Genomic DNA, 16,799 nt, shown 5'->3' on the forward strand with positions numbered 1-16,799 from the left:
AGGATGAGCCTGATACAGTTCAAGGTCGTTCACAAGTACATATAACGGGCTAGAATGAGTAGGTTCTTCCAGTGGATGGCATTTGAGCGTGAGCGATATGGGCGGGGTCCAGCGAATGACACGGATATGTTCTGGGGCTGTGAAAAGTTGGAGAGATTCGGGGCGGGAGTGTTTGCGGCCTCAGCAAGGATAATAGGGGAGGATTTGGACCCGAATGTTTTGGTGGTGATGTTTGCGGTTTCAGAGAAGCTGTGGCTCATGGAGAGCAGGAAGGCCTTCGCCTATCTGATTTCCCGGCGACGATTCTTACTGGAGTGGCGGTCGGCATCGCCACCGGGGGTAGCGGTCTGTTTCTGTGATCCATATCTGTGTCTTGAAAACATAAAATATGAACTACGAGGCTCGGCAGAGAAGTTTGAGACAAGGTGGGGATGTTCGTGACCAAGTTTGAGGAGTTGTTCGTTGCGGCCGGGGGGGGGGGGGGGGGGGCGCAGGATGGCGGTTGAAAAAGGGCAAAAGTTTGTACACACTGTATCGTTGACTCTTGGAAAGTATGTTTCCCGGACGTTTATGTGTTGAAACATTTTTGATACATGTTTGCAATAAAATACATTTAAAAAAGAGAAGAAAAGTAGTGGTTGGGCCAAATACACGGATATTTTATCGCGACAGAACTCTGTGGCTGTCGCACTCTAATGAGGGATATACATTATGTCCATTAGAATCTACTTACACTGGATCTTTCACCTGCTTCCTGATTCACCATGCTGCCCTGAGTCTCCATTATTATTGCCTTTAAAGTTGAACGTCCACTGATTACATGCATAGCCACGTGAGTGTTACAATTCTTCTACTACTATGATCGTTTATGATAGTGAATCAATTCTACGATCTACTGGTCATTGATTTTCAGTGGATGCTATTTTCATTCACTTCCCATATTGTTCGTGTTCCTGTCTTTGGCTCAAGCTTTTAATCTCTGAAATATTTTCTAATTCTTTTGAAAGGTAATCTGCCTCAGTTAAAAAAAGAACCTTTTTATCTGGCCTGCAGAATGTTTCCTTCATCCACTTTTTTTAATGGAATTGTCCACAAACTCCGTGTTTTGCTTCTATTCTTTCTAGGCATTCCAAGGGTGTCGGCAGTCATTCAGACAAGAGGACATGTTATTGGATTTGTAGGTGGTTCCTCCCTTTGAGATTCATTACTCCGAATTCAGCCTGATTGACTTTCATATATATCTCATGTTAAGCAGTGGAATCCATCAGTCACAACGTCATTATGTCACGCTTGTTTCAAACATAGAGAACATTCCCTCAGTTAATGGATGGCAGATATCTGAAGAGAAATTCATCAGAGAGAGGGAAATATGAAAAGCTTGTTAAAAAGTTATGCCGTGAGTGCTATGCTGTGGCAAAATGTAGAGGGGGTTTGACTGGCTGAGATTAGATGTATGGCCTAAACAGAGTTCTATAATATCCTCGAACAAAACAACAATATATATTTTCCAATTCTTTCTCTGTCTGTTAGCTTTGACAAAGAGTAATCGGACTCGAAACGTTACCTCTTTTCTCTCCCTACAGATGTTGCCAGGCCTGCTGAGATTTTCCATCATTTTCTCTTTCGTTTCACATTCTAGCATCCGCAGTATTTGCTTTTAACCAATACATATCTTATGAGCATTGTCACCCTTGCATTATGACTGCTTTCAGGCACGGTGTCTGTTTAATTACGATTTCCTGTGTATTTCTCTTCCCTGTTTTGCAGTTAATTTAGTTGCCATTGCGATCTTGTCTCGGGCAAAGTGTGGTATCTCCACTTGCACCACTCGCTACTTGGTGGACATGGCAGCAGCGGATCTACTGGTCATAATCACGGATGTCATACTTTGGCGGATCAGCTATTATTATTTCCCAGGAACCTTTCTGGACGTCACCCCGGTGTGCAGTATGATTTATACCCTGACGTGTGCAGCCAGAGACTGTTCTGTCTGGTTCACTGTTATGTTTTCCTTTGATCGATTTGTTGCCATTTGTTGCCAAAAATTGAAAACGAAGTATTGTACCCAGCGAGTTGCAACTTTTGTTTTAACAACAACATGCATTCTGTTATGTTTAAAAAATGTTCCCTTCTTTTTTACATTTGAACCTGGAAATATTATCAACAATTTACCATGGTTCTGTTACTCAAAGTCAAGCTACTACACTGAGCCTGGGTGGATGGTATTTGACTGGATTGACACGATTTTAACTCCAGTGCTCCCATTCGCTTTAATTTTAGTGCTCAACACCCTTACAGTCAGGTACATTTTAATCGCTAGTCGAATACGTAAAGGGCTGAGGGTTCAGACTCATGGCGAGAATCGCATTGACGCAGAGATGCAAAATAGAAGGAAGTCAATGATTTTGCTATTTAGCATATCTGGCAGCTTCATTCTGCTTTGGATGACATATGTGCTGCATTTCATATATTATAACATCACAGGAACAAATCCCGAAGAATACGCGGATTCTTTATATATTTTTCAGCAGGTCGGAGTTATGCTGCTGAGTTTAAGTTGCTGCACAAATACATTTATTTATGGAGTTACACAATCCAAGTTCAGAGAACAATTTCTGAATGCGGTGAAATATCCAGTCACCTCAATTATTCAAATAGTTAGCAATCGAACCAGGGCATCACGGTAGCATTGTGGCTAGCACTATGGCTTCACAGGGACAGGGTCTCAGGTTCGATTCTCGGCTTGGGTCACTGCCTGTGCGGAGTCTGCATGTGCTCCCCGTGTCTGCGTGGGTTTCCTCCGGGTGTTCCGGTTTCTTCCCACAGTCCAAAGATGTGCAGGTTTAGGTGGATTGGCTGTGTTAAATTGCCTTTAGTGTACTAAAAATGTTAGGTGGGGTTACGGGAATAGAGTGGAAGTGTGGGAATAAGAAGCGTTCTCTTTCGAAGGGCCGTTGCAGGCTCAATGGGCCGAATTGCCCCCTTCTGCACTGTAAATTCTATGATTCTACAATTCCATGAAACAATTAATAGCCATCCAGAAGAGGTCTATTATTTCCAATACGTCATTTTTTTCTTGCTCGTGATTTACAGCATTTGCATTACATCATTAAATTTAGATGGTTTGGGAATAGAACCATGAAAGGAGCAGCAATATATTTCCAGATTTGGATATATATTTGACTAACGAGTCTTTATTTTGATTACATGTGCTCAATTTGTGACATTCGATTGGAACTGTTGTTTATACATTCATTTCAGAAATGTGCAATACAAATTTTGTTGCAACATCCAGCATAATAATGTTGACAGTCGTTCGGCAAACAAAATTGGACTGAGTGGTTTTCTTGAAATATAGTTGAAGTTGTCATATTGCTCGATCACATGGCCTGCTCTGCCGTTTTGAAAGACAGAGCGGACTCGTGGTGATTTACTCTGAAGGTCACCACCGGCAAGGGCAAGGATGAGAAGGATAACCTCAGCTAGTGCGAGAATTTAACCTGCGCTGTTCGCGTTGTTCCATATCACTAACCAGTCGTCGAGCCAACTGAACTAACCGACCCATGGGATTATGTTATACAGAATGTCAAACACACAAATTGTTGACTCGGCTATGTTAGTCTGTATTGCTTTGTATAGAACAGGAACAGGCCATTCGATGCACCTCCACTTACCTGTTTAACGGACGTATAAATGGCAAGTTTCTCAGGTGCACTTCAAGTTTTCATTTCGAGGTACATATCCTTAGTGCCACAACCACTCCCTGTGAGATTTCGATCTAAAGACTCACCATTCAGGAACTACGTGTGTTGTTTCTTGTTACTATGTTATTTATACGCTGCACCCATTTTTCTTACCTATTATTTTAGTTCTGCCGCAAGTGTATGCGTTTTGCATCGACATTGTCCTGTCCTTTCCTAATTTTCAAGCACTCTGTTGCATCTCCTCTCAGTATTTTCACCTTTAAAAGTAATAAATATAAATATAAAAATTGCACCCATGGGTGAAAGTTCCAATCTTTCAGTTAAGATTCAACACTTAGAAATTAACTTTTCAATTTCCGTAGTCGCTGTGTGCACTTTTATATGTTGGAGGTTTGAACTATGCAGAACACTCTAAATATTGTTATCTGTTCAAGTTCAACATCAATTTACCGCATGTGCAATTTATACTTCTCTAATCTGCTTAATTAGTAATCACCAACCAGCTAAGGAACAAGTTTTGATACCGGGTGAGCATATTTGCAATTTGATCCATGTAGCAAGAACAACACTGATTGTCTTTAAAGTTCTCTCACACGATTTATGCAACGGAGTTAATTTGTGCTAAGAAAGCCAACCTATACTGGAGATGTATCTCATGCCACATGTCGTGTTTTCTTCACTCCATTTTGATATCCAGAAGTCAGTTCATGTGACTTTGTGTTTTGCTGATGTACGTTCCACATAAAATAATATAGTCATCCAAGGGTCCATGTGAGCAGAAACTAATGGCTGTCGGTTTTGATATTTCTCATTGAGTTCATTGTTTTTTTTTTAAATATATTTTTGTTGAAGTATTTGTAAAATTTTATAACAATACCAGAAAAAGGACAGTAAACATTAAACATTAACGGGTGAAAAAATAGACATTTCCCAATCAGCTCTATCTTCACAGACCACATGAAATAACATAAAACAACACATAACCGGGCAGCACGGTGGCGCAGTGGGTTAGCACTGCGGCCTCACAGCACTGAGGTCCCAGGTTCCATCCCGGCTCTGCGCCACTGTCCGTGTGGAGTTTGCACATTCTCCCCGTGTTTGCGTGGGTTTCGCCCCCACAATCCAAAAATATGCAAGCTAGGTGGATTGGCCACGCTAAATTGCCCCTTAATTGGAAAAAATTAATTGGGTACTTCAAATTTTTTTAAAAACACATAACCCCGCCCCTCTCGGAAAGCTGCTACTGCCGACATTTTAAACTTCTCCAAGAAAGTCGACGAACGACTGCCACCTCCGGGGGAATCCTAACATTGATCCTCTTAAGGCAAACTTTATTTTCTCGGGAAACTCAACTGGTCCAGAATTTGCCTCATCCCTTCCGCTCCCGCCGGGGGTTCTGACTCATATAATTTGCTGTAGAATTCCTTAAAAACTTCATTCACCCCCCTCCGGGACCAAGACCAAGTTGTCCTCCTTCTTCTTTACTCCACCAATCTCCCTGGCTGCCTCTATCTTCCTAAGCTGGTGCGCCAGCAGCCTGCTCGCCTTCTCCCCATACTCATAGACCGCCCCCTTGGCTTTTCTCAGCTGTTCTACCGCTTTCCCTGTGGTCAACGATTCAGACTCCGTCTGTAACTTGCACCGCTCCCTCAGGAGTCCTGCATCCGGGGCCTCCGCATACCTCCTATCCATCCAAAGTATCTCATCCACCAATCGTTCCTTCACCACCTTTTCCCTCTTTTCTCTGTGAGACCGGATCGATATTAGTTCCCCTCCAACAACTGCCTGCAGGGCTTCCCAGCCCGTCGCTGCCGATACCTCTCCCGTGTCGTTTGTTTACAGGTAGCTCTGGATACTGTTATTTACCCACCCACAAACCACCTCATCCGCTAACAACCCCACATCCAGTCTCCACAGCGGACGCTCCCCTCTCTCCTCCCTAAGCCACAGATCCACCCAGTGCAGGGGATTGTCCGAGACTGTAATTGCCAAGTATTCCCTTCCCGCCACCTCGGGATCAACGCCCTGCCCAGAACAAAAAAGTCAATATGGGAATAAACTTTGTGGACGTGGGAGAAAAAGGAAAACTCCTCTACTCTCGGCCGTGTAAACCTCCAGGTCCCCCCCCCCCCCCCCGCCCCCCCCCCCCACCACCACCCCCCCCCTCGCCTCCCCCATCTGCTCCATAAAGCCCTTCAACTCCTTTACCGCAGCCAGCATCTTCCCTGTCCTGGATTTTGAGCGGTCCACTTCAGGTCCAATAACCGTATTGAAGTCCCCGACCCCATGATCAAGTTGTGTGCCTCAAGGTCCGGGATTTTGCATAACAAGTGCCTCATAGAATCCATGTTGTCCCAGTTCGGGGCGTAGGCATTCACGAGCACCACTCAGGGCCTCCTCCCGCTTCCCACTGACCATTATATACCTACCCCCTTTATCAGCAGCAATTCTCCCAGCCTCTTATGCCACTCGCTTACTGATCAAAATTGCTACCCCACTGGTCTTCGAGTCCAGCCCTGAGTGGACCACCTGACTAACCCAACCCTTCCTTAATCTCACCTAATCTCCCAGATTAAACACCAATTCAATACTAGCTCACCCCCACCACACTTCCGAGAGTCAGCTGATCCATGCTGACCCCGATAACCCCCGCCCCTGGCGCCGATCAGGCTGTCACCTTATTGTTCGGACCACTCTTCCCACATAGAAAAAAAACCTATTTACAGGATTACATTCCCCAGTAAGTAAACAACAGCTCTCCAGAAGACATTACCATAACCATAAAGCAGAACAGACACACTCACTTAAAACAAAACCCAGTCTCCCGCTGGATAATGCTAACTTCAGAGCCCCCCACCCCCACCCCACCCGTATCAACTCCCTGCTAAACAAAGCGCCCTCCAACCATCCCTCCAGCCCACTCTCTCGCCCAAGACTAAATACAATCTTGTTCAAAGCAGAACAGAATTGCAATCCACCGCCACATCCTATCTTCGAAGCTTACGTGTCTTTTAACTCGAGTCCAACATCTTCTCTTTAATAAAAGCCCAAACATCATCTGGCGACTCGAAATAGTAGTGTCGATCATCATGCGTTACCCACAGCCTCGCTGGGTATAACACCCCAAACTTCACCCCCTTTTCCCGGTTGAAACCCGACATATCTTGGCCAGCTCCGCTCCCAGGTCCTGATAAATGCGCACCTCACTGTTCTCCCATTTGCTGCTTCGTTCCTTCTTGGCCCACATCAAGACGCGCACCTTATCTGAAAAACGGTGAAAACGAACCACCATGGCCCTGGGCGGGTCATTCGCCTTGGGATTCCGTGCGAGGGCTCTGTGCGCTCCATCCATCTCCAGGGGTCGAGGGAAATCCCCCAACTTCCGTCAAGGACTCCAGCATACCCGACACTTATGTTCCCACATCTGGTCCCTCAATACCTTCAGGAAGGCCAATGATTCTTATTCTGCCTCCTGGTCCTGCTCTCCAGCTCCTCCAGCTTCGCTTGCATCATCTTGTGGCGGTCATCTAGTACCTCCACCTTGTGCTTCAGTACAGTTACCTCGTCCTCTTGGTTGGAGAGTTTTAACTCGATCTACTGAATTGCTTTCTCCTGGGCCGCCTGAGTCGCTACCATATGGTCGATCGATGCTTTCATCGGGTCACGCGTATCCCTTTTTAGCTCGGCAAAGCAACTCTTGAAAAGCTCCATCGGCTGCTTCTTTTGCCAGTGAGCAGCCGCTCCCTGGCCCTTGCCGTCTGCCATGCTTCACCGCACTGCCAGCTCCACTCGTTTCCCTCTATTGGCACTAATTAATTTCACACGGCCACTTCTGGTCCTGCTATCCATACATCGCGCGGGTTGGTGGGGCGGGGGGGGGGGGGGGGGGGGGATCCTCCTTACTATTGATCGCTCCATTGATTTATTTCATAAAGTCCACAAAAATACTGGAAAAAAGGTCCGAAAGACCGCTTCAGGCGGAAGCTATCGAATGTGCGTCCTACTCCTCCATGGCCGCCACCGGAAGTTCCCATTGAGTTTATTGTTAATCTGCATTAGCAAAACAACCAAGTACCTCGTTTTATATTTTAGTACTGAGCCTTCTGCATGTGGAAGGTTTGATGCCGCTTCATCAGTGGAGAACTTAAGTGGAAAGTTGATATTCATACGTGGATCGATATTTCCCTTGTTATGTATAAAATATGCTGATATGAATGAAACCAATAAAAACTCAGAGAAATAACACAATTGTTTCTTCTGTGTATTTTTGCAGACAATTTCAGGAATATTATATTTGCATTCGATATTGTGTTCACGAATTGTGACGAAAATTTGTTTTCTGATCAGATGGTTTGTTTACTATGGTGATTTGCATCCCTAAAGGAGAATGGAAATGACTGAACCAACAATCACAGCTTTTGATGAGCAGAACAGTTTACTAATTATTATGTGCCCACCGGCAGAAGAATATTTCAGCATTCTTCAGATACTCTCCTAAAAGCTCCATTTAATTTAGCAATATTTACTTAGCTAACGAAATCTTTCACACACTCTCATTTCACCATCGATTAATTATTGATTGTGGAAAAAAAACATGACCGTCTTTAATGTTACATTGACATAAAACCATTTATTTCAGTTATGTCATTTGTAGACAGCAGTTACAGATACTTTCCCCATCAAGTGTACGTGTGACCGTGGGACTCAAAGCAATTTGGTTAATATTCACTGCACTCGCAAATTGCCCAGCAAAATACTGAGTTGTCACCCAGTCACAAATACAAGCTTGTGCGTATTTAGGGGTCGAGTTTATATGAAACAGAATTGTTGTTACCAACATCCTGAAAAAAATGAAATGCAGTTATGACACATATGGGCCTTTTAGCAAAATGGTGACTCGCACTTTATCTTTATGACTGGAAAATTAATCTTCATGTATACTGTATACAACACAGTGATCCTTTTCTGCTAAAGTATTGACTCTCAGATAGGAATACAATTAAGGATGTAATTAGAGGCTGTTTTTATTCATTTACATCTCATGCAACAGCTAAAGTGTCAACATTCTCCTCCACGTATGTGCACAGATAATTGCCCTGTTAATACGCACTACCTGGCACAATTAAACGCATGTTCAACATAAAATTAGCATGAATAATGGGGAGATACGGATTCTACCCATCCATTTACAGTTAGATAAACTATTTCATGTAAAATATGTCAGCAAATCACAACCGAGAAGATACTTCTTCTGGCTAAAGTGATTTTCTTTGAACAGATCTAGCATCTCAAGTCCTGCCACATCCAATCATCAATGGTGGTGAAGCATTAAACAACACCCTGGAGGAGGCAGCTCCACAAATATCCCCATCATTAATGGAGGAGTAGCGCAGCATAAATTTGCAAAAGGCTGAGGCATTCGCAAAAATCTTCAAATCCAACCAAGCCAAAGAGTGTTTTATAAGTCTAGTCTCCATCATCAGCAAAGTGATTGAAGGACTCACCAACAGTGCTACCAAGCGGCACTTACTCAGCAATAACCTGCTCATGGGCGCTCAATGTCGGTTCTGCCAAGGTCACTTAACTCCTGTCAGCATTCTCGCCTTGGTTCAAGCATGGACAAAAAGAGATGAATTGCCAGAGGTCAGGTGAGAGGACCTGCCCTTAACATCAAGGCAGCATTTGACCGAGTAGAGCATCAATGGACGAAGCCAAACTGGAGTCAATGGGAATCATGGGCAAACCCCTCCGTTGGTTGGAGTCATACCTGCCACCCAAAACAAAGGTGGTTGTGGTGATTGGAGGTCAATTATCTCAGCTCCGGGACATCACTGCAGGAGTTCCTAAGGGATATGCCCAAGGCCCAACCATCTTCAGCTGCTTCATCAATGACCTATTTTCCATCATAGGGTCAGAATTGCAGTTGTTCACAGATGACTGTCCAATGTTCAGCACCATTCGTGACTCCTGATGTAATGAATCAGTCCATGTCGAAATGTAGGAAGACCTGGACAATATCCAGGCTTGGGCTTAAAATTGCATATTACACTCGCCCTGCACAAGTGCCAGACAATGACTATCTTCGACAAGAGAGCATATAACAAGCACCCCTTGACATTCAATGGCATTCCCATAGCTTTGACCCCTACAATCAAGATGACAGGGGTTACCATTGATTAGAATCTGAACCGGACTTGCCATATTACTACCGTGGCCACCAGGGCAGCTCAAACGATAGGAATTCAGCGGCGATTAACTCACCTCCTGATAACCGCCCCGCGCTCCCCTCCCTCCCCCGTCAAGACTGTCCACCATCGACAAATAATCAGGTGATTGAATGCTTCATTTGCCTGGATAGGTGCAGCTCCAACAACTTTGAAGAAGCTCGAAATCATTCTGGACAATGCCTCCCGGTTTTATTGATACCCTGCCACAAACATTTGAACATATCACCAATGGCGAACACTAGCAGCGGTGTGTACCATCCACATGACGCATGCAATAACTCGCCAAGGTTTCTTAGACAGAACATTCCAAACCACGTACGCTACCATCTTGACGGACAAAAGCAACAGATACATTGAAACACCACCAGCTGGAGATTCCCCTGAAAGTCACTCACCAGCCTGACCTGGAAACATATCGTTGTTCCTTCATTGTGATTGTGAAAATCCTGGAACTCCCTCCTTATTAGAACTGTGGGTGTAGCTGCACCACATGGATAGCAGTGGTCCAAGAAATAAACTGCCCACCATGTTCTGAAGGGCGACTAGTGATGGGCAATAATTGCTAACCTAACCAGCGACGCCCACACCCTTAAAAGACTAATAAAGAGTAGAAACAACAGAGATACTCACTACTCCTGGAAAATGCAGGAATCGTTCACACCTTGTTTTCTTCTTCAAAGATCAGTCGCTAACAAGTCTAAAAGTCCACCAAAGAAACGTCATGTTACTAGTCATGAGTCCGATGCGTTCTCGCAAGACTAAAGAACCCTATCCTAGTGCCACAACTTTGACTGTATACGTGCCAGTTCCTTCAAGGAGCTGGGATTTATCTGCGGACACTCCGTCACTGGTATTCCTTTCTCATGATCATTTAACGGCCTCCTCTACAGCCTGATGTCCTCGAAGAAGCGTGTCCCTTCAATCAGGAGGTTCCTCCAAGAAAACCTTCCTCAGCCAGGATTTCCCAGACGGTGACATCTCTGTTGCATTTCTTGAGGTAAGACGTTAAATGTCTTTCATGTGCTTCCATTGTCCTTCTCTTGTTCGGAAGCCATTCCGGAGCTGGGCAAAGAAGATCTTTGGCAGACGCGGCTCTAACATCCTAAGCACATGGGGGTCCAATTGAAATTTGTTTCGTTGGACTTGGATACTTGGAATATGTGCAGACGCCACCCCTAGGCCCTGGGCAGGCACCATCAATGCTGGCCTAGACGGATTCTCCGCACCACCTAGAAGGACATGCTTAACAACATTAGAGCACCAGCACCTGAACCATCTGAAACAGGTTCCACAGGGCCGACCGGGTACTTAGAATGTCAGAGTCCCAACTTCCAAAACAAGTCTTCTTTGCCCAGCTAAAGGAATTCTTCAAAATAAGCTGGGATGAATGGAAGGGCTTCAATGGCTCCTTGAAGGCGTATTTAAAAGAAGCAACATCGTCGTGAATATCTGAGATATACTTTCTCAGACATATTTGGAGGAACCTCCTGATTGAAAAGAGATAATTCGTCGAGGACACCAACGGCAAGAGGGGTCGGGGGCGGCTGAAAATGAGCCTGAGAAAGGAATACTCGCACTTTCGAGTGCAGAGATGATCTGACCTTTCATAAACATATTCCATGTATGCGGTTGAGTTGCTGCTTTAGGATTGGCCTCAGTAGCCATGCAAGAATACACAGACCCAATGACAAGTAACAGAGTTTCTTTGTGGACAATAATATTCATTGGGCGGTAATCGCTGAAAGAAAAGTGTCCTAATTGGTGCCTATTATCCCTTCAGTTGTTTATTCCCCCTTCCCTCACAGAAAATACAATCTTCTGTTCACATGGTATCTGCAGATGGCTGTAAAATAATAAGTGAGAAACAATCGTGTCCCTATTTCTCAACCCAATGGACAAACACGCACTCGGGAGTTATAAAAACACGCAGAATATTCCCTCTTTTGACGTGAGTAGGAAATGGAAACATATAAGTTCGAGCGATTGAAAGCTGTTGCTTTAAAAAGGACTTCGAGTTATACTGAATCAGATGCAAAATCATGTATTTGAAGCTGCATTTGAATGTGATTGTTGAATCGTTTAAAGTTAATACGTAGCACCTGAGTTTACTGGTTTTTTTTTGTGAATTAATAGCTGGTCAGATATTCACTGTTGTGTTTAGTTCCCTCTAAGAAAAATGTAGAAATTTTAAATGGAAATTAAGGTATAGCGTTAGAGGAAGTGGAGTTCAATATGATTTTTAGAAATGTTAAAAAATAAAGTTTTTCAGGGTTACACATCTGCGTAACTCCAGAAATGTTTAGTTCCACGCCTTTATGTTCTGCAGTACAATTAACCCTTTCAGCAGGAAATTGCTATTTTAAATCTCCAAATCGTTTTTGTGTTTTTTAAAATTTAACTTCTGAGAAAAATTAAGTTACAGAAGTTTTTTCACACTTATGATTGTGTATGTATCAACTCATTAGGCTCCTGTTTAGAGCCGCAGTGGATTGTTGTGTGTTCTTTTACAGGTACCAATAAATCCACTTGAATAGGAATGTTTTTGTTATGAAACGTCAATTAAATACAGAATTACCATTTTAAGAGTTTTTTATCATTTAAGAAAAAAAGCGTTTTTTCAGAAAAATAAACTAGAAACAAAATTAAACCTGTTATCTCCAAAACGAAATTGTCATTCGAATTCAGAATAATTTGGAATGTAAAACATATGATGTAATTTCGTGCGTTTATTTTGAGAAATGGGAATATCACCTACAATGAAGAATGAACAAGCAAAACATGTTGATGCATGGAATGAAGAAAAATTGTTTCATTTCTGTTTTAAATATGTTATGGGAACATTTTTACTGACACTTAAAGTTTCTCAGGGGTCACAAAAAGATAACATGGCAACTATTGCATGTGAAAATAGTACGACGAAACAGAGTGAGGGGGGAAGGATATAAAATGAAATGAGAATGGGAATCATTCACAATGCATGCAGTTCAATGAATCAATTTGACATGCAATTCTAATGAACAGAAAGTATATATGAGATTGATTAAACTAACAGATTCCTCTTTGAGTTTTCTGTGCCCTTACCTGGGATCTTCCATTCTGAGAACTGAATTTGATAGTCTGGCCACAGTCTGGACTGCAGTGCCTGGGATGCTGGTAGAGGCGAGTTGCCTCATAACCTTCTTTAAAAACATTCCTTTTGAGTTCACTTTTAAATGCACCCGACGCTGTTAGATCTTAGCAGCTGGAGAGGAAACAACTTTGACAGCTCTGCAAGATGCAAAACCGGAAGCAGGACAAAAGAGCAATGGGAAGAAAGCAAGTCCCAGAAACCACGGGACAGCTTGTTCTATAAACCAGTCAATTAAAAGAGATGTTCCAGGAACACTTATGTGAAAGTGCAATGTATTGTTCACTGAAGTTAAAGACAGAACTGAAAAGTGCAGACATGGAGTTTGCGAGAGAGAAACCAGGTGCCAGAAGCAATCCTTACATTGGTGACATTAGCACAGCCTGTGAGGCAACAGTGTCCACCTGGCATGACTGAGTATCTGGGCGATTGTGTGGAAGCTTGAATACACATTGTCATTTAAGTCAAAGGAATATTGAAAGTAAAGGTTCAATTTATGTTGCAAGAACAGTCAACCATCTGTCCTTTCAAGGATGGCGTTGGAGCATTTAGTAAACAATCGTTTGGAAGCTAGAGTCCAGAGAGGCCAATTGGCTCTCACTGTAATCATAATCTGGGAGGATTAGAGAGGAAATTCAGAGAAATTCGATTGGGGGGCGTCTGCCCATTTTTACCAGGATTGTGTGTATCTGGCCACAGTTGGCCTATTAGTTTACAGGGACTGTGTATTGACTCAGAACATTATACAAGTCTTATTTCTCAACATGTGTTTCACTTAACATCTGAGTATGTTTGTGAAGAGTCAAACGTTTCATGATTTTTGTATTTTCCTGTTGTTAAAAGCGAATTAACAAACTGATGACTCTGATCATCCAGATATTCCAAAATCAAATGTGTAGGAGTTCTGGTCTTTTGAGCCAGGGTTCCAATCTAGGACCATCCTCTCCAGTAGTAACATCAACTGGGCTCGGAAGCATTTGTTTTTGGGACTCCGAAGAGAGACATACAGAACGCACATCTGTTCTTCTCTATACGCCTTGAAAAATTATCCTCTGTCAAACAATAACGGAAGAAGAGTTTGTGTTACACAACTTTTTGCATTCGAAAACTATTACACTGTAGTTTAACAATATATGTTGATTTTTTTTGTCATTGTCAACTTTTCAACTGTTTTTAATTGTGATTTCCCTATAGTGGTTTCTGAAATTGTTCCCATCGTCAGATTTATCAATATTCGTTATGGGTCTGTTATTTAAGTCCGGTAGAAAAAGGAACTGACATGTTCCGCTACAGATAGATTAACCTTGTTGCTCTGTTGATCCTTTTCTTTCACCCTCTAACAATTTCTCTGTCTTTAGTATTGTTTTAAAATAGATTGTTCGTGAACATGTTCCAGTTGTGTTCATATTTATTGGAAGAAAATCATTAACAGTAGTTTTCTACGCGAAGTGATGCACAAGATGCTTGAGTGATGGGGGTCACACGACCATAAGAGACAAGCATAGGTAGGCCATACATCCCGACTAGTCGTCTTCGCCATTCAATGAGATCATGACAGATCTGATATATGCCTTAACTCCACTTTCCCGTCTTATCTCCACGACCCTTGATTAGCCTATTGACTAAACATCTGTCTATCTCAGCCCCAAACCTAATTAATGACACAGCCTCTAGAGCCCTCCGAGGAAAGGAGTCCCAATGATTCACCCCCTCCTTTGAGAGAAAAAAATCCTCTTCAGCTCTTTCTTAAATGGGCAATCCTAACGCTGATATGGTCCTACACACGCACACAAGCGGAATTAATCTTCCAAATCATCAGATGTCTTTCAATAAGGTCGATTCTCATTCTTCCAAACAGCAAGGGCATGCAGAACTTATTTAATATTTCCTGGTTTGTGTAGGATTTCGAGCAGTCAAAGCATTTAGTATTGACCTAAAAGCTCGATGAAGAGGGATAGACAAATTTCAATGGGTTAGGCATTTCAAAATCAAACCGTTTTGGATGGGTGGGAATATATTACGTGCCCTTTTGACTTGTAGTCATCTTTAAATTAAAATTTAGAGTACCCAATTCTTTTTTGTCCAATTAAGGTGGCCAATTCACCTACACTGCACATTGTTGCGTTGTGGGGGTGAGACCCGCACAGGCGCGGAGAAAATGTGAGAACTCCACATGAACAGGGACTGCGATCGAACCCGGGTCCGTTGCGCTGTCAGGCAGCAATGCTAACCAATGGGCCACCGTGCTGCCCTTGACTGTTCAGTCGAAAACAGAAGGTTACCTCATCCAGTGTTGCCATTGATTCTGCAGGTGTTGCCGATCGGGCAGGAAATGAAGACATTACTTGCTACAGCTAATTGCAGTCCAAGTACGTGGTTGCTAGACTTGACAAAGCGCTTCACGTATTAACCTGACAGCAGGGTGTGTATGTCGGACAGCCAATACGTCCATGCCTACTGAACCAAGACGTGGATAATTTCAGGCGAGGATTCGATTGCATTTGAGGTGCTATTCCCACTCCATCAATTGGATTCAATTCTAGCTTCCTTCTAGGCTCAGGCATGGAGAATGATTTATAATCAATTTCCATTCTCTTTTCTCTTGTTTTAAAGTTAAGCAAATGGCGATTCCGATGATTTCCAGGGGTAAAAAAGAACTTTCAAAGTCCAACACTCGCTAACTGGTGGTGGATTTACTACTTATTATCCCTGATATCATACGGTGCAGAGTATGGTAGTATTATTTCCCTGTATCTTTCCTGGACATCCGCTCTCTGTGCAGTTTAATTATTGTCCTCTGTCGTGTTAATCGAAACTGTGCTTTCTGGTCCATTGTGACATTCAGCTTTAACCGAGTTGTGACGATTTATTGCCAGAAGCAGAAAATTAAATTTTGCACAGAGAAAAGTTCTATTTTAGATTTTACCCTGCAAGAACAATGAACAATGTTACATTATTTTGTCAAGAGAAATCTAGCTATTATACCAATCCTGAATGGGAAGCATTTGACAGGTTTGATACGGTTCTAACTCCAGTGCTCCCATTCGCTTCAATGTTGTTGTTCAATGCTTTGACAGTGACAAAGATTTAAGTGCCCAGTCGAATTCGTCAGCGTCTAAGAAGTCAGAGAAACACAGAGAAGTGCAGAGAACCAGAAACGGAAAGCAGAAGGAGGTCTGTTATTTCGTTGTTTCCCATGAGAGACAGCTGCATGCTTTTATGTTCGTCAACTGGTACAGACTTTTTCTATTATATTTTTCACTGAAGTCATCCAGTCGTTAAAACAGTGGTATATATGTATTTTGAAACGTCGCAATGGTGCTCGCACATTTCATTTGCTGCACAAGCAGATTTATCTCTGTGATACTCCAATCGAAATTCAGGGAACAGTTCAAAAACCTGGCGAAGAACCCTGTAAGTGCAATTACTCAACTCATTAATGCTCAAAATAAATAAGACGATAGCAGAGAATGGTTTCACTCTTCCCAAGTTATGAATATTGAAATCAACCACAAGTTAGCATCAAGTAATTTAAAGCTAGAATTGCTTTTTATCCCAAAGGATACCCAAATGGACTGGTAGCATTGTGCTTCTTAGACGTCGTTACCTTTCGTTGACCTTGATTACCTTCTGTTTTCTGTTAGAGGCATCGTTAATACTTTGCTGTATTCTGGCTATGTTTTTCACAAAATATTCACATATATTGTATTATAATTAATTTTGGTTTACCAGAGTCCGAGA

The sequence above is a fragment of the Scyliorhinus torazame genome, chromosome 14 (genome assembly GCF_047496885.1).
Source record: "Scyliorhinus torazame isolate Kashiwa2021f chromosome 14, sScyTor2.1, whole genome shotgun sequence".
Classification (NCBI taxonomy): Eukaryota; Metazoa; Chordata; class Chondrichthyes; order Carcharhiniformes; family Scyliorhinidae; genus Scyliorhinus; species Scyliorhinus torazame.